This window comes from Cryptotermes secundus, unplaced genomic scaffold (genome assembly GCF_002891405.2).
Source record: "Cryptotermes secundus unplaced genomic scaffold, Csec_1.0 scaffold50, whole genome shotgun sequence".
NCBI lineage: Eukaryota > Metazoa > Arthropoda > Insecta > Blattodea > Kalotermitidae > Cryptotermes > Cryptotermes secundus.
The window spans coordinates 1,195,677-1,216,391 of record NW_019721758.1 but is presented as its reverse complement, the minus strand read 5'-3'; the positions used below and the strand labels follow the sequence as shown (position 1 = coordinate 1,216,391).

The 20,715-nt window shown below is 34.1% G+C and overlaps 1 long non-coding RNA gene across 1 annotated transcript; it reads right to left on the bottom strand.

Moving 5' to 3' along the window:
- Positions 1-5,474: 5,474 nt before the first annotated feature.
- On the bottom strand, positions 5,475-14,570 carry LOC117283196. The gene is made up of 2 exons (XR_004514206.1): positions 13,836-14,570; positions 5,475-12,191 (listed from the first exon to the last, which is right to left on the bottom strand). It is a non-coding gene; the product is annotated as an uncharacterized LOC117283196 (long non-coding RNA).
- Between the last annotated feature and the right edge of the window lie 6,145 nt (positions 14,571-20,715).

Sequence of the window (20,715 nt, the reverse complement as noted above, 5' to 3'; positions counted from 1 at the left end):
TAAGCTACCAGTCTTTGGTTTTCAAATTCTCTTTAAATGTGAATACTTTATGAAGAAGCACATAAAATTATCCTGTCATAACATCTGAAGCTTTTTTCTATCCCTGTTAACTTTCATTATGAATATGATTACTTTCACTGAGTTTGGTCAAAGTAAGTTCTTCAGTGAAACAAACTTCCCAAGTTTGAAAACATTTTAAAATGGAATGATTGACTCTTCCATCACTGACAATGAAGGACAGATCTCTGTTCCATACAAATATGCAGTTATTTCAGATGTGAAATATGCAAATGGATGGACAGATACAACTAACACCTCATTTTATACACCTTGTGTAAAGAGCCATAAATACAGATAAAAGTAACATACACTAAATCTTCTGAGGCTGGGGGTTGTGGGTATTGGAAGAAGCTCAAGAAAGTTCCCTGAGAGGCCTTATGAGTCATTAAGAACTACAGTTGGTGCTGATCTGTTATTTAATTTTCTGTTCTAATTGTTATCGACAGATTGGTTCACTGGTTATGGCTGCCAACGACGACCTCCTCAACATCCATTTTATCGCACAACATCATCGGATTATGGGTGGTATCCACCTACTATTCACACAGTTCCCACTGTTTTCTATCCGATGTCACAGAAGTTTAGCAATGACTTGGCAAAAAGTGGAATGTATAGAAATTACTCCCTGAACACTGTAATGGATCCACAGCCTATTAGATAAAATTACCATCCTGGTCAGTGGTTATTTTTTTGGTAGGCCTTCTTATCTATGCACAATTTTTGCTTTTATAATCAGGATGCCTATATTTCTTGTCCATTTGTGGTTACATAGGGCTCATATTCTACCATAATATCTTTGAATACAGCACAAAGTCCTGGAGTGTAGTGCTGCAGAGGAATAATGCAGTGAGAGTTACATGTATGTTACCAGTGTTAAATATTTTCCCTAATTGTTTTCTGTGCATAGGAGTAAATAAATTTGTATGTAACATTTAATACTGGAATTCTTTGTTTTGTGTTTAATTATGTAATGATTGACTGGCATAGATGTGCTTGTGACTGAGTAAATACATTCCAGCTTTAAAATTTATGAATACTGTATGAGTCGTTGTATGTGCATGTATGAATAAATAAATGTAAATAAACTCCAATTTTTTTAAATTTGAATCTTGTGTGTATTTGACTCTTTTTATGTGAATCCAAAAATGTTTCACATCCTTTTATCTTTTGAACACAGTAATGCTGAAAAATAAGTAGAGAAAATTGGATGGCAAATACTATGGCCAAAACAACAAAAATAGTTTGTGTAACCATGGGTCTGGAAATGCTTCAGTAATGAACTAGAACCATTCAAAAGTGTCCTGGCAACAGTAGGATTAGAACTGTGGTTACAATGTAACATGCTAGAGACACTTTTGAAGGAAATTGGAGTTCAGAGTTGATGATGTGAATGACTGCTCATCTTTTATCACTACCACCTTCTCCATTCAACAACAAAACACACAGTTGTCATCTTTACAGTCATAGTAAGTTGACAACATCAACATGGGGTATCATGCATTCATTTGCAGTAGACTGTCAAGTGTTGTTCTGTCAGTGTTGAAGGTGTTTTGTAAGTCCATGATTAAAATGGACAACTACAGATTCCAAGAATATGAAAAAATGCGCTAATTCTTGGTGAAGTAACATTACATTTGTAGTCAATTTTTGCATTATTAAGAAGTAATAGGGATTTTGTTGCTGTTAATAACATTTGTCTGGCAAATGTCTAACCCAAGGTGTACTATCCTATGACATTAAAGCTACATTTGCAACTGAAGTTCTGCTATCCTACTGTTTCCAGGAAACACCATGACATCTGTGCTTCATTGTTGAATGGGGAAGGTGGTAGTGATATAAGGCACATAGTTATTTACACTGTGCATTCTACACTCCAATTTCCTTCCTTGGATAGTGTCCCTACCATATTACTTTTGTAACCACTGCCATAATCCTACTGCTGCCAGAACACCTTTGAATGGCTGTATTCATTGCCAAGGCATTTCTGGACCCATATTTATGTACACTACTTTCAGAGCTGGGGTGGCGTAGTCAGTACAGCGACTGGCTATGAGATGGACAGCTGAGGGTTCGGATTTCGAGTCCCGGTAAGGTCAAGAATTTTCTCTTCTCCACATCATGCAGACTGGCTCTGAGGCTCACCCAGCCTCTTATGCAATGAGAACAGGGGCACACTTTGCCTGGGGCTAAAGCAGCCAGGGAGTGAAGCTGACCACTCTCCTCCAGCTAGTGCCAAGGTCAAAAAAATGTGGATGTATACACCCACTCCCCAATACACCTTCGTGGCATAGTGCTTAATCAGTTAAACACAGGGACAACTTTACCTTTTACCTTTTTACTTTCATTGTTTTGGCCCATATTTTGAGTAATAATTTTAGAATATGGTAGAATGGGATGGATATCTGACTACCTTTCCCTGTGATGACTAACAGTCCATCGCACATCCCCATCATTTATCCGATCAGCAGCCAGACACCTTGCACGGATTGCATTAGTAGCTGACTAGGAGCTTATATATCACTAGGTCTCAACAGGTAAGCTTTGAAGTGACAGTATCCAAGTTCCAAAATATATTTCTAGTAGCATATATATTAAGTTTTGTTTGCAATACAACACCCAATACACAGATTTGCCACTGGCATGCGAGTGAAGGCACAGGGAATCATCTGTTAAATGTGCAAAGAGGAAGAATTGTATAGACAAGAGATTCCTAAAATGTGGGTCACGATTGGTTTTCTGGGGCAGAGGGCCATGTTGTTTGTATAAAAAACTATTTTAAACAAAATATGGAGAAATATTGAAATCCATTGCTTGTTTGAGGTAGTTCAGTTGTCATACAGTACTACAGAATTCAAACTTGTGGAGCATTGGCAGTTTTAGGAAGTAAACGACAATATAAGACTGTGTACTGTTAGGGACTGTTTCTGACACACGAATGTGTGTGGAAATCAACAGAAAATTCCCCATTCAGTATTAATATTTTGAATACAATGGTAAAACAATGCGTCCCATATTCTGTCACATCAGTGCATTTCACTCTACTCTCAATTTCTTTATGTCTTTCTTATATATTTCAAAATATACAGGAGTTTCTGTAAACATAAGTAACCCTTGTAAATTTTGAGGTTTTCACGGCGATGACTATGAAGAAAGTCGTCTTCTGGGTTTAGGCGCCATGTATTCTTCGTTTTGGCCAAAACAAAGAATACACGGCGCCTAAACCCAGAAGACGACTTTCTTCATAAGTAACCCTAGATTCAATGCTCAAGGTTGCCTTTAATGGTAATAGAATTATAGCCTAAATATGCATGAATCATATCAGTGTCTATTATAACATACATCTAAACTTTGCTATTTCTTCTCAATAATTCCATTCTAAGTTATTCTTGTATTTATGCTAATAAAGAATGGCTTTCTGTTGAATTAGTTATAACGAAAAGGACTTCTGTATTAATATTTTCAGTTTACTGTTGATTTCTACAGACCATTTTCTAGCTTGAAGTTAAATCTGAGTTGGTTAAAAGCCAAAAGGGGCCCTCAATGGATTAGGGCCTTGATGTAGTTTGCACCCGATGGTATATATGACAACAGGATTCTTGGACAAAAACTGCAAGATGTTATTTGGGAGATTAAAAAACTGTGCTTAGAAGGAATTTATAAAGAAGGAAAGAATGTGAAGAAAGGGGGCTACAATACTGATAGTTATTATATACAATAAAAGAATGGGGAATCTATTAAAACTGGAGAGAAAGATGTCAACTGTGTGAGATTTAAGGTTTTTAAGGCAGTAACTATGAAGATCACCATTTCCCACGATGGAAGCTGCACCTTACTTTGAAACAGTAAACAGACCAGATTACATGGCATCATATTCCAAAAGAAAATAATCTTCCTTAAACACTCTGTTCTTACACAGAAGAACCAAATGCATAGATAAATGACATACTCCCATTAAAGCTATATATGCATTACTTGTAGCAAATATATAAAATATAACTCTGTTGCTATTCTATTACTACTGAAATTTCAACTAAATTGTTCATTGTAATGTCCATTATAAAACTGAGCACTAGATAATATCGACACATATCTTCATATTTAATAGTAGATAAAGTATAAACTGAAACTAAATAAATGTTATAAATGAGTAATTGTTCAGTTTCTTCAGGACTGGAAATTTCAGCTCCACATCTTTCTAGTTTTTGATGCGAAGCATATATTACATATTTACACATAATATATTCATGAATTGCAACTTCAGAATGGAAATAATACCTACCAGAGGAATTTGTGGGCTGAATATCACTTGTCTTGAAGTCTGGAATGGATTTTTTTTAAGTGAAAAATCTGGTAGTCAAGCTAAAACTGTACAATGATTATAAAAAATGTAATTATTAATTTCTGTTGTGAATACATGAAATAAGTGTATGAATCTTTCTTTAGAAGCTAACAGTCACTCGTCTAGTCAAGAAATTCCTTACATTTTATGGAAACTGAATGGTCATTGCCATATTCACAAGAGCCTGCCATTGGTTCCCACCCCCAAGTCACATAAATCCAGTCCCCTCTCTCCCATCCTATTTCTTTAATAATCACATGCTCACTTTCTGCCACTTAGGTTCTTTCAAAGGGTCATCTAAGTCTAAAGCCCTTGTTGTCTGTGGATGTTTATTCGACATATTTGCAATCAACCTCTATATCTGGAGGTCACCTTCTCCATCCACAACCTGAGAATGCACCATGCCATAATGACAAAGAACCACTTAACATGGAAGCATTGTATATAGAATGCAAATATTGTTCCATATGTTTCCAGGACTGGACTGTATGTAGAAGTAGGCACAGATATTAGTCTCTGAAACCTAACTTCAAATAACTCGATGGTACTTGATCTTACTTGAACAGATGATTGTCATTATCTGGGCCAAGAAATTTCCTGCTTTCATAAAATCCGAACATCCGTTCATTATAGTTATCAGAATAGGTTGCCACTATATAGAGGATCTATAAATAAACTTTAAATTGGTTTTAGACTTCCTTGAATCAGTTATCTTTTTTGTTTGAATAATGTATACTATTAAATGTAATTCTTTGCTACTGAACAATACAAAATTATAACGTTTAAGGTATATAATACTGACTGACCGAGTTTGTTTACTTAATGACATTTTTTATGTGTATTGGTTATATAGTGGTGAATGGGAGGTTGTGGAGGAAGTGGTCAAAGCCAGTTTTCAGGTGTTATCCCATCACTGTGTCTGGACGGGCTGAATAAAACCATGATGAACCTCAGAAGAGTGGGTTGCTAAGCAAAATTTCAATCTGGGACTTCCTGGACATGTTCAAAATGTTCAGTATGTTCCTAAGAGGCTGAAACAGAAAGTGTACGTAGTTGATTTAATAAACCATACATCTGAAATGTCACTCAACTCCAGCCATTTTATTTAACTTCACACAGTGTTCTGTGATTTAATTTTTAAAAGATTTCATTATAACAAGATTAATAAAACTGAAAGTCAGGCAAAATACAGCAATAAAGGACATCATATCAAATAAATTTCCCAACATTTGACTTGCTCTGGATATCTCTTGTAGGAGAGGAAGATTATTGCCTGGATGTATAAGTATGTATAACATGAAATCTTTCAAAGAGCATACAATCCCTGTGTAAGTTTCAGTTTTCATCCAATGGGATACAGTATGGTATATGAAAACTAAAGACAGCCAAAAGATGCTTTAAAATGATGAATGTCTTCTTCACATAAAAATAAGTATCATCTTCAGAAGAATCGGAAAATGTAGTGATAAAACAAAATAATTCACAGGACAAGGAACTAACAAAGGCAGATCTTTGGGTCTTAAAAGTAGTTCACTTATATGTATTCTTTTTAATTTCTTTCTCGGTATTGCCGTCATGTTAAGGTAGAGTGGTTTGCCAGCATTAAAAAAAGAAATTGCTGTCTCCATTTTCAGGATGCCTTATTCATAAATGATATTATTTTTTGCCATGCAGCTATAGAAACTGAACAGAAAAAGATTCCTCAGACACATGGTACAGAACTATAAATATGAGAAACGGATCAGCTGTCAGTAATTTCGGCCTTGAAAATGAAGGTTCTAAAGTTTCTGAAACACTGCAAACTACCAACTGCAAAAATTTGCCATCACAAAAGAAAATAAATACATTACTTGCATAGTGCTGTGAAATTTGCAGGTTTGACATCAACTATCAGTTCTTAAATCTTTGTTGTTAGCACATACATCACAATAAACAATTACTGGAGCAAAGAGTATTAGTCAGGAAGAACTCCTTCCTCATATATCTGAATGGTTTAGGTCTTGTGCGCTTACTTTGCTGCAGCACATGCAACCAGGGTTAGCCTCAGTTTAGACAGGACACATCAGCTAACTAATGCTTACAATTACAACAGTTCCTGATCTACTGTACATGAATATGTCTGCTGAAAAGAATACCAATGCAGTGCTGGGTGGAGAAGAAATTGTTGCAAAGGGTTGTATTGACATATTGTCAGACATTTCAGATAAAGAAATTGATAACAGTTAATAAATTATTAGTAGTGGCTACAATTGTATTAATATACCAACATCTTGGACTTTTAGATTTTATGTTCCATTTTGTTCATTTGCATCACATAAGAATATGTGCTTTGAGAGATTAGCAGACAATCTTCTGCTAGACTGAAACTGTAAAAAATAACAAATAAATAAAAAGAGGACATGTTTTCGTTTACAAAATGTATCAAGACGATTTCAGAGAGAACAGCTTTAGATGCCTGTGAACCACAACATGCTGGTATGTACTGTGTTAAGGATCAGCATATTATTTTCTTATAACTGATTCCACTCCAAAGAATTAAAATCAAAATACAACACTAAGTTTAACTCCATCCATCACTGAGTCTTTCAAATAGTCCATCTTCCACATTCTCCAGAAAGAGGTATATTCTTTATCCTAAACAAAGGAATATCACATCTATGATAAATAATTTATATCTAGATGAAAATTAACAGAAAGAGTTGGGAACCTCAGAGCCTCACAAGGAATATTTATAATTTGAAATGTACTGAAGAAGGTTTAAATGTTAACACTGTATAAATATGAGATATTAATAGCCTCATGAATCAGATTAACATTTCATAACTCACATACATACACCACTTACAGAGACATGATACCAGTATTGTTCCATTCAAGGCGTACAATATTCTTCAGGCAACAATGCAAATGCAACATTGCAAATTTGGCCGTGCATAAATACACTAATAGCAAATAGTTTTTTAATTCTTCTTATAGGTTTATCTCAAAAACAATTTATACCTCTTGTTGTAAGATACCTACGCTCAATAGTTACAGTTTATGTATCACACTACAAATAATGACCAATAATGATTCACACTAAAATTATTAAAGAGTTTACTGGTTTTAATTGATTCTGTAATTTTATCAAAAACCTGGATGTAATATAGCACTGCTTGTAATAGTGTAAATGATTACCAGCTCAACTGTGTGGTAGGATTTATTCTTCCTTCTGGTCTACTTAGAGGAAGGGGTACTGATATAACAAGTTTTCTGCATAAATCCCTCTCAAGCTACAGCACACAAGAGATGAAATATGTGATTTTGTAACAGTATGAGTCAGAAGAATGTAGTTCATATAGTTTAGCAGTAAATATGCTTAAAACAAAAAGGATAAATAAATAATGGCAAAAGCTATAACTTAGTCATGATGTTGCCCATGAAGGAAAATTGTTTCCTTACTAAAAATTCCAAGTGCAGTGATCTTTTTAACATTAACTCAAATTTTCACATCTAGTTTGGAACAAGATGAAAGGAATGATAAAGTAAACTATAAATTATTAATTTTCTTTAAATTAAGTTTTATAAAGTGTGTGTGATGATTACTGTTACCATTTACCAGATTACTTTGCTCCCACATGAAATCTTCGTTGTCTTAAAATAATTTATGTTCCACATAGTAGTCTATAAAAGTATTAACTAAACATACTGGAAAACCTTTCAAGCCTGCTGTGCTTTAATCTTTAACTTTCAGTTTTACACAAACTGCTGTTTTTTTCAAAATGTTTTTCTATTATTAAGGCATTATTAAGCCAAAATCAAAGGCTTAGTAGCTACCATTTGTGTGGAAAATCTGCTCTAATAAAAGGGCATGAGCACAAACACATATTTCCAGCAGGTATGCACATCAAAATATGACTGATGCAAGCTGGCATCAAGAAAAAAATTACTCATTGTCTGTGTATTGTAGGTTTTGACCTTAAGCCTAACCCAAGCATCAGAGTACCAACAAACATGTTTTTAGAGAGAAGACTGCTGTGTGCCCATATGTGCATTTACGTGCGTGCATTTACGTACGTGCATGCATGCATGTATGAATCTGATGGATACTACAAAAAAGTGGGTGAGAGTACCAGCAAACATGCTTTTGGAAAGAAAGTGCCGTGTTCATACCTGTGTGAATCTGATGGATATTAAGAATAGGATGGCTGCTTTCTTCCTGAGAACCCAGTTAATGTTATATGGAATTTTGAAGTTAAATTTTTCACACAACAGTAGATATTATAAATTAATATCATAATTCCTTTTCCTTTCATATTCACTTTAATGCAGTTACAGAGTTATTTTACAGGAAACTGGTGCAAAAATTTCTACAGATGTACTGAAACCACATTGAGAGAAAATATGTGATATAATAATCTTAAATAGCTTAAATGTAAGTTTGTAGGCAAGTTTTCTGGCTACTCACCCCTAGAAAAAAAAAATCTGACATCTCCTATATTTGTCATGAAAGTCCATCACAGCACAGACAGGATTGAGATTCTCCTCCCTCCTCATTTTTTCTTTGATAAGAAATGTAACCTATTTGACATCCTAGTTTCACATATTTTGTAAATTATCCAACGTCTTTATGGATGTGAGCAAATTATTTCAATGAGCAAAAGGATGGGAAGTTGGAACATATTTTTACAGAACATTCAAAGAATTAATTACTGCTTTTCTGTAGACATATTGCTGGTATTCAGATTAAGTAATGTTAATAATTAAAATATCTAAATGTAAGAGTTAAATTATAAAGTCTTGAAATAAAAGAGAATCCAAAGAATTGATGGCCACTGTTCATTTTCCTCCATTAACAACAGAATTGTATGTAAAATTACCTGGTAAAACAAATTATTCTTAAACAGGGATATTTTTATGAAATGAATAAGTAATATTTCATAACATACTTTAGAATGCAGTTGAACTGGTTAATGATTTAATTGGCATGCACAGTCTTGAAGATACAACTTCTTGTCATGCTCATAGATTTTTGAAGCAGTGACATTTATAAAGAGTGACAACATAACACACCAACAGTATATGAGCACAGCAGGAAGTTGCACCTTCAACAATGCCCACACAAATTAAATCAAGTAATATTTCAACAAGTAGTATAATTATCATGTATACTTCAGTTAAAGTTATCAACATTAAAATTGACAATACAGCTTAGATAATTTAACAAATGAAAATTAATCTATAAAATCTCCTTTCAATAAATTCTATGGCAATATGTGGATTATACAGCATATTATAAAGTACCCAAAGATTTTTTTAACTGCATAGTCCTTTTGAAATGAAATTGCAATCTGTGCTTTATTTTCGGTGTTTGGCTTCAAAAATCCCTAATGAGTAGATAACCAAAATTCAGATTCTAATTCTGGTGTTATAAAGAAGAATAAAAAATAAAAGCTCCTTAAAGAGGGCCCAGTACTGTTTAGATTTGTACTACAGTAGAGGAGGTTTATTATCTACTGTATGTCCATTTTTAAACATTTTACACCTGTTGTTTAAAAAATTATCTACCCACATATTTAAGTTCAACAATAGTTAGAAAGCTTTCAGGGATTTCCCTCTGGGAGAACAATAGTGGATGACTGAGTAGTAATAGTGGCAAGGCAATGTTTTGTGGAAGGAAGACCATATTCCACTATTCCAGCATCTCTTGGTGTCCCCACATTACTAAAATATCATACCATGTTCTCCCTAAAAAATGATAAATTCATCCATAATATTAACAAAGTACATAAGTACTTGGTAATAAGACTGTTACAGCACATAAGTGGGGTCTTACATATTACATTAATTTAAAACAGTGTTTTACTTTTCTTCATAGTTTGTCATTTAGTGACACTGTCAGTATCGAAACTATACAGCACTGGTAAAACAGCAGTAAATATATTTTTCATTCTATGATAAGGCAAAACTTACCACAGTTTTCTTTCCAAATAAAAAAATGAATAAAGTCCAATCTTGTGAAACTAGTACTGTATTATGTGAGAGAAATGTATACTAATTATTTCTGTTTATAAATATGGACTCCATGTGAGAATGGAGTAGTAGGATGTAAGACTAATGATGGGAGCACTGGTTGCAGAAGGACAGGTGCATCATAACAAATTTTGGGGACCATGACACAGACAAAGTGAGCTGCATCCAATATCCTTATGCTAAGCATGAATCTTATGTGTAACATCCACATATGGTAAATTATACATAATAACCACATTATAAATATTCTTCACTTTGTACATAATAATGACTAGTGCATCATTTTTTCAGGACCTTGGAACAGTTGTCATAGAGATGATAGGTAGTAGCATTAGCAGTAATAGAGATCAAGGAGACTGCAGCAGTGTTACTTATTTCATATATCACACATCAACATTTATACATATATCAGTGATTAAGTAACAATATCAATATCAATAACATTATTTAAATTACATAGGTAATACATAATGCAAATTTCATGACACAAGTCTTACAAACAATGTACAGATTAAATTGTCAGTAAATATTATTGATTTTTAATTAAAATTTTAAGCAACTGAATGTAGTAAAAATGTCTTAATATCAGATAATTGAATTTCTTACTTAAAGAGTGAAGTCTGACACAATACACTGAGCAAACAATCTGCATGAAGTGCATTAAGGTAGAAATTTAAACAAACTAAATAGATTTTCTCAACATGATATAAACTTTCTGATAGAACTGACAAATACGCAGGTGCTAAATGGAACCCATTTATACTCATATGCAAGGATTCACAATTTTCAGTAGAATGCAGTTGTTGGAATTATCATCATATCAAATGAAATTTATTGTGCTTCACTAAAAGAAAGTGAATATAAACTGATTTGATTTGTAGTTTCAAAGTCTAAACCAGATATATTCCAACACATTTAAAATTAATTTTCTGAATGTCTGAAGAAAATAATGAATTTTTAAAACTGCCCAAAAATATTGTTGCTAGTAACCACTGTTTAAGTGAAATTATGTAATTTATCTATTTTCACAAACATGAGTATTATTTTAGCACTGAATCAGACTGGTGCACTTTATCCTCATTTTATACTACTCAGGCCTCTGTAAGATATTTCTAACAGAAATCGATAAATAACAAAATTTGTAAGTAGTTCTAGCATGGGGTCTGGAGACAGGTTTATAAATTTCAGACTCTTATAAGCAAAAACTTATGAGTCAATTAAAATGTTCACCTTCTTCATGTTTCCTCAAACGCACTACTTGATATTATCAGCTCTTTCTATGTTCTCAAGTGTATTGCAATCTAGACAGAGGTAGAAATTTATTTTCAGAACTAGGTGCACACTCAAGTATCAACTGAAAACCCTAGGGAATTACAAATTCTTGTAACATTGTAGTGCATCTATTTCCTGTCATTAGCTATAGGGGATTCGTTCCTACCCATTTCATTGTTGTAAATCTCTTCAGATATTTCAAGTAGCTTTGTACAAGTTGTGGTACAAAGTAGGTATCATGTAACCACATCTACCACAAATTCCAGCCCTGAACCTGGTGAAAGGTGCTCAGTCACTCTTTTACCTGGCTCTACTTACCCTTTCATGTGTGCCACTGACATTTTGCCTTTAACTACATTTGTGTGCTCCCATTAATATCCACTTCAGCTGATTCATCCTTGTCCCGTCTTTTCTTACATGCCATGTGTTGTGCCGTAGGGTGTTTTGAAACTCTAAGTCATGACAATGCCTTGCATGGTACCAAAGTTTTGTTATATTTTTTCTTCGACTAAAAAGAAAGAAAAACAAAACGATAATAAATAAATAAGGAAACAAATAAATAAACAATAATGGAACGTGACACCGTGTAGTCTGGTATAATTTTACTAGCTTTTTGGAGAATCATGCTGCCTCCATTTTAAGGGCTCAGGAGTAAGCCAAAGAAGCAGCTAGTACAGTAAACCTACTTGTCTAGCTTACTTTTCAGTCCTGAATTTGAAGGTAGTACATTCCTCTGAAATATCAGAAAACTTCTATCAGATTAAACGGTGTGAAATCCAAGAAGACAGTATTCCTCATAGTCACATATTTGAGAACTTCAAATAATAATAATAATAATAATCTTCTGGAGGTCAGGTGAAGCTCTTGTGATAGCGGGCTAGCTGGTGCTAGTGGCAGCAAGGTTGGCTGGCCTGATGAGCATTGGCAATCGCTGGCAGAGTCCGCTGTTGGTGCTGCTACTAGTAGCCACGCTGTTGCAGCGTTGTCTTGATGTAAGCATAGCTATGACTGGCTATGACTGATGCTAGTGTGTTGGACATCCACTACTTTATACTTTTGTCGCTAGGCAGCACAGGAACCAATGGACACTGGAGCTGCTGTGTTGAGCACTGATTGGATAACACTTGCTTGACTGTAGGAGGCTCCCATATATTCAAAACTTCTGCTGGGATTCTGCTATCAGACCATTATATAGGCAATGGTCTTCCTCAAATTGATACAAGCTTTAAAATACCTCGCTTTTGCTTAGCATCAGCCATTTGCAAATGTTTAACTTACTATTCACCAATAGAAACATATTTCACATTTAAGTAAATGTCTCCATTAGGCTACTAGAGAGGTCATCACCAGAGCTAACACATCAAGAATCACACTGGATACTGGCACCTAGGATAACGTCTTGGTTGCCCAACTTCTGCAACAGCTCTTATGTGCTGAGTACAATGTAGGTGCCCTGCCCTAGGTCTGAGTTCATCCCAAGTATGTTACATACTAGCAAGATGCCACCCCCATCATAGTTCAGTGCATGTTATTTCCTATGAGATATCATACTTCCTTTCCCTTGCCCTGGCTGTATTTGTGCTCTTGCACATTTTTTATCCTAGGCACATGCCTCATTATTTCACTCCCATTCCATTCTTTGCAGAGAAGTCATGCTATTGTAACACTTGCATGAGATCTGGGATTTTAATAACTGTGAATTTATAGATTACACTCTTCTGATGACACTTTAAAGTCTTACCAGCATTTTGGAGGCATCCGCTGCCTTAATCCGCATTTCTGCCCTACAGATGGAGGGACTTCTAAATACTGGCAACCACCTATGAGACTATACAATGTCATAACCCCAAAGACTGAAATCTCAATACACAGCATAACCTGCTGATAATGTAATCTAATATGATCTGAATGCAGTCCATTAAAGCTTTCATCGCATATTTTGTCAGTGGCAGGATTTAATTTTTTTTTTCCTATTCTTGTTCACATTCCAGAAAGTATAGTATAGATCAGTTTTATAAACATAAAATACTAACGGGATGAAGTCTTCTCAGGTGATGAGCCCTGTAAAGATAGATTTGGTACCAAATATTTTGGAGATGGTCTTTACTTCAACCAGAGGTTGATACAATAAACAACATAGGCCACACTTTACCTGTACTAGTAGAGAATGCTCTCAGCTGTCCTGACATAGACTGCTGAGAGACTGGTGGCAGAATTAGGCGGTCAGTGATGACACACTGGACACATTGCCACAGTAGCTGTTGTTGGAGCTTCATTACAGAATATGGTTGTTCTCATGGCCCCCTTCTGTTGAAGTATGTCTGTGACAATACAGCTTAGAGTGAGTTCCATATCCCTGTTTAAGTTGTAAAAGTGTACCTTGATCTCGGTAGCTTCCATCTCTAAAAAGCCCATGTACCCTGCCATTATAGCCATTCCTTTGGTGTCCAAAAGAACCAGATAAACTTCAAGGGTGCAATAGTACTGGCTAGTAAAACAATCTACATGGACCACTTAATAAAGAAAGACACTAAAATCCAGCTACATCACAGAAACACCAACCACAGTAAAGGCCTGACAGTACCTAGCATGACAGAATGTAGCACCATAGTTTATGATTCCTGAGTGCGAGAATCTTATCACTATACCTCCAATGTGAAACACCGGAAGTTGGCATTGCTGTCTGTCTGACGGATTTTGTCCACTGTTCCCTCAGCAGTCCGCACTAACAGCTGAGAATACACTCTGTGAGTATAAATGCAGTTTGCAGCCATGTTACTCATCATATAAAATCACTTATGATGAAGACAGGGATAGTCTCTGAAATAATGGCTGCCACCACCATCTTCACATAGCTATCACCCTAAAAGACACCATAACATGCAATCACTATNATATACACGGTGCCAAATCCCAGAAGACTGCTTTCTTCACAGTGAAAGCTTCACATCACATAAAGAAATTGTGTATATTCAAGCAGATTATTTTCTGTTATGTTCCTTTCCATTTCCACATTAAGTTGTTTCCACATATTAGATGTATACTTACGTCATTTTTCACTATATATTCTAGTTGTTAAAGAAAATTTCTGATAAAGACAGGTTTCTATCTAATCCAAGTTAATTTAAATAGGTTATACTGTAATGTACCATTTCCAAAAAAATATCCATTGCATGAAAAATATTGTAGGCTGAGGCATTCAACTATTATGAAGCAATGAAAATGAAGGAAACTAGATGCACTGTTTACAAACATACATACATTTTGTTCTGTATTAATTTTAAGTTTAATTTTATACACATAGATGATCACATAGAGATGCCTGATTTTACTAGAAGAAATAATCTCTTTTATTCCAAGACATGCTTGTACTTTTGTAACTAAAAGCAAAAGATGGTAAAGAGACAGAATAATCTTGCAAATACTATAGCATGACCACAGTCAGATTGATCTTGTTATTAGTTATATAACTCCATGTCCAAAAGTAAATTTATGTATAAATTTATTCAAATCAATTTTCACTTCTTGTGTGCATTACATAAGCCTTTTCTCAGGATACTTCAAAAGTTGAGAAGAAATATTTACTGACACTTTATTCTGAAATTCTATATACCTCTACAAATACACCTTTTGTATACATTTCTTAATTGTTAAATAATTTTAATCCGTGAGGAGGGGGCATATTTAGTTTTTTAATACACAGAGTTACTGCAGGCAGTCAAGTAGCATGAATGATTGACATAATGTAATGTTGTCACTGAAACTCCATTAATAATTTCTCAGATGGAAATGTGTATTAATACAGGGTGTGTTGGGTTAATTATTGATTTGGTGTTTATTTTTTCTACTCAAAATTTGAGATTCAGTAAAACAATGTTAAGGAAGAACACCTGAATCATTTCTTGCGTCTTGGAATCCTTAATATATCAAAGGAAGTACCATGAGTATATGTGAAATACACAAGAAAAAGGAAAAGTATATACAAAATGCAGGAATTATAAATTATTAATTATCCAGATGAATATTTCTGCAGGCAATTAGTACACCATTCAAAGAAACTGTCTCCATTCTAGGATGAAATATATTTATTGTATGCTTCCTTAAAAGGAAATGGGTTGACCATGTTTTTCCTGAAGTCCTACTTTTTCCCCAAATAAAATATTTGTCTTGTAAATGTGCACAACATTAGCATCCTGAGATTTTTAAACTAATAAAAATGTGTTCATTCAATTTAAAATTCCTTCAGTGATTCGGAAGGTAATATATTTTAAAAGGAAATCTTATAGAATTTAAAAATTTGAAATTTTTGTATTTATACATAACATCGAGATTAATGTAAAAATAGTCCGAAAATAATTGTATAATTTTTTCATTTCTCCACATCTCCTTCCCCTTTTCCTCCTTGACATTACACCTTTGTGTGTTTGCTGTCTTCAGTATTCACAGCGATCTGTTCTCCCAGTTTCCATTTTTTTAAAACTCAATCTTCTATAATGGATTTAATTTGTGTTCTCCATTTATACAATATCTCTGATAATTCCTCCTTCATTCATTCAGTGTGGCCATATCATCTGATCTACTTTTGAGGTTTATTTCTACAGATGACAAACATCAATTTTTTTCATAATGTTTGAATTTTCATATTATTTTATCATGTATCCTAAAGACATCTTAACCCATTGCATACTAAGAATCAATTAGATCAGTTCGAGGTACTTGAAATAAAAACACTGCAACCAAAGAGACTGGCCCACTGTATTCAATTCATACAGCATATGATGCTGTGATGCTATGAAATGCAACACACTGACATTTAGAGGGGAGATGGGGCTTTCACATGATCTAAATCTATGGTTATTTGAAAGTAAATTCAAATATTATGGGTTCTTTTGTGCAACTGAATTTATCCTCAGGCTCACTATGGCACAATGACATACATATTACACCCATACAGGGAAGAGCATATGGATAATTAACGACCACAAATATCACAGGACTTTATATCTGTGAACATGTGCACGTAGTATTACACACAACAGCCCCTCACAATAGCTTTCATAATACATCTACACATCATAACCCTGGGCACTATGACTTTCCACAGTGTAGACGCTTAACAACATGGATCCATGAAATAAAATTTAACGATATAATTTTACACTACATGAGGCGTTTAACTTTGAAACTGGAGATATGTATATATATATATAATATTTAACATCTTAATTAGTTTAATATAAAGCCAATATACGATATATTTTAACATATTCCTAGGTATACTTTTATTATATTTAAATTTAATACTTATATTGTAACTTGAGGCAGAATCTGTATTATAAGTATGACACGTTTCACAAAATATGGATCCATATTAGGAGTTCAATAAGCATAGACCTATTTGTATATTACTGCCGGATGATGGTCCCTTGAGGACCCGAAACATGTAGCAGGAAATCAATTTCAGTCTGTAAAATATTGATTGATTATAAATCATTTGTTGTGATGACAACTGACAATCATACATGTTTATGACACACAACAGGTTGCAAACTGTGAAGAAAATGCTTGCATGTACAGTTATAAATTTCATACATGTACACAGTTTCGTTTCGTGGTGTAAATTTGAATGCAGGATTAAAGCGTAAGTGCTGTGAAATTCAAAATATTAATATAGAATAGAAAATTTCAATAAGAGATATAGTTTCCAAGTATCAAAGCGGAAGTTTTCAAATACAAATAATAAGTCTAGCATAATTTTCAGGTTTTGCATCATAGTTTCATACAATTCAACCTTAAACTTAATTTAAAGCATAAACAGAAGATGTCTGTTATTCTTCTGTTTCCATTTTTCAATGGGGAAAAAATATTATTCTAATTTTTTATTAATTTACATTATTAGAAATTGATATAAGCTATAGAAGTTTTGTATTTTTTAGTCAATATTTTGGGACTTAACTTCCTATATAGGAGCCGGGATAGCTCTGTTGTTACAGCAACGGCTATGGGCCAGATGGCTGGTGTTCAATTACCAGACGTGACAAGAGGTTTTTCTTTACAGTACTCAGAAAAGCAACGAGGCCCCCACAGCCTCCTATCCAGTGGTTACTGGAGGCTCTTTCACCAGGGTAAAGGGGCTGGGGCTTGAAGCTGACCACCCACATTTATATTTTGCTGAGGTCAAGAATGATGCAGCTATATGTCCACTCCACCATGTCTACATGACATAGAGCTTAAATTAAGAACAGAGTCAACTTTTGTAAAGTGACCGGGTTGGACTTATGAGGACACTGACTCATATACTAAAATGCAACTTACATAAGTAGTTAATGGAGTTTCAGCAACTGGTGGTGTTCGTGAATCTTACATTCCTGACAACACCAATTTTACTATCAAAACCATACCTGTACTATGCATGTATACCAATAACAACATCTAATAATAACAAAACAGAGGAAAATTTCTACTTGCAACAAACATCGCACTTACACTGAAAATTCTTAAAATTAAATTCCCATTTTCTAGTACTGAATATTTGTTTGTAAGAGTAAATTTAACAGCCTTCTTCATTTACTTTGAGGCATACTGGCATGGAAGCCTGACATAATCTAGAATATGAAACACCAATATGTATACATGTACATGCTACATGTGCTTTCGATAGCTGTATTTGAAAATGATCTTGAAATTATTAGCAGCACAAAATATTATCTAAATTCCTCTAGTTCATAGCTATTGTCCAAACAGAAGGCCCTTTTGAATTATGGATCATATTATAACAGAGTATTGTGTAGAATACTACGCATAAGGAGACGATGGACTTCCTTCTTTAACAATAATAAATAATCATATTATGAAATTTTGTGGTTGGATTATTATGACAAATACGTCAATAAGCAAAACATGGTATTTCTCTCTCTGTGTAGTGTTGCATTATTCTTTATTTCTTCTTGATTTATTCAATAACTCTATCAGTAGCTCAGATTATGTAGCAGTAAATGTCAGGATAATCAGTGAATAATGAATTTGAATGGATGTAGAAGGAAGTGATCGTGGCCTAATTTGAGATACTATCCTGAGTTTATTTTATTGTATTGTATTTTATTTCATCTGTTTGCTACATAGTGACACTTGGACAAGTCATTCAGTAATATTTAATATTTGTCTAGGGGTTTGAGGAAATCCACGAAAACCTGTCAGGACCAATTCTTTTGAGCCAAAATTTGAACAATAAATTTCCCATATACAAAGCAGGAAGCTATCTGCTTGATCATAGCAATCAAGTTGTTGTAATAAAATACAACTGCAAATGCCAGTTGAAATAAATGATCAGATGGAATACATGGCATTTACTAGAATGATAAATGCCTTAATACAAGAGGAAGCACGTATTTGCAGGTAAATCCCCAGGTTCTGATCAGTTTAAAATGTATGTAGTGCTAAAAGAAATTTTTACTGACACTGGTTTTAATGCAAAAATTTGGTGAATATTTTAAATTTAATTGTAGCACTGAATAGTATACTTAATTGAGCATACTCTAAGGCTGGCAGTTTACAAGATTAACGGTAAATGTTTCAGCTTTTTCTAAAGCCAGACAAATTTTCTTTTTCCCTTTAGGTTTCTGCTTAACTGTCTTTTGTGTGTTATGTATGTCATGCTTTCTCCTATATCACGCATAATGATCCATGGATATGAAGTAAAGAAATAAATAAATATATTTTGAGAAAAAACTTTCATTTACTGCAAAATTCAAAGAACGTTTTCAAAATGCATTTAAATGACAAGCACTTTTAAGCTCATTTTTGGTGAGTCTCTGTAATTTGTGAACAGTGATTAAGAAAAATTTGGCTATCAGAATGCACAAAACCATGTATTGCATGAGAACTGATATGAAATATTTATGAGTGAGAAACATTTCACTTTCATATAGCTTAAGGAAAGGCATTCATATATGAGGGAAACATAACTGTCAGGCATTTTACTGGCTACAATGATGGGTTATGGTGGACTGTGGAAAGATAAACTATTAAACAAAAAAATTGGTCCAATGTGCTTGCTCACAATTATGTGCTTCAATCACACATATATTGAAACTAACAACAGAAGATAAATTTACACTTCTGTACTTTTACAAATGAAAGATATATTGAAAACTGTATCAGACATCACAGTTGAGTGGTTGGTTACAGTTCCTACTTTGTATTTTAAAGATCCAGGGTTCAAATGAGAAGTATTTTTTGACTGACATTTTCCCCAGTCTCACTGCAAAAATGCTGGTATGACATCTCTAATCAACTGCTTCCTCTTGCATCCTTTCCAATTCATCATTCACAAATCTTCATACCATCCAATGCTATATTGTCTCAGCTAGTTACTGGAAGCATATATAATAAATAGTAATAAAGGAAATTGTACTCAATGGAAATATTCCATGAAGAAATGACAACATTCTAAACATATTGCTTCTCTGATATTGTAAATGACAAAGTACAGATTTATTTTGTTCTATTTTCCTCCAAACACAAGTATTTGGTATTTCTAGTACTTCTACATAATAATGAAGTGTCATCATGTAATGAAACAGGGGTAGAGGACTATATATTGTGGCGCACAGACCCATTTCTAGGAAATGACCACAAAACAAACAAGACAACAGCTGTTGCTAGGCGGCATATTATTAACAAGCAACAGTTGAACTACAACAACAGAGGAACTCATAGACCCGGCGTTTTCTACTTGGTTATATAACAAGAACACCAGCCTGGGAGATCAGATGTCAGTTGAAAGTCAGTTCTGTATGGGAATCAGTGAAGAAAAGAAGCATTTGGGAGTTGCCATTCAGAGAGGACTCAAGTGCTTGAAGCTGAAGAATCTCCACTGTTAGGAGTCATCACCAGGAAACATCTAGCGAAGACACTGTGGGCTGGAAAAGACTTGTAAAGTGTGGAGATTAGCAATGATTCTGTACTTCCTTGTAGTTCCAAGTCATGTGTATAAGTGATCAATAGATTGAATATCCAATCCAAATCCCGTC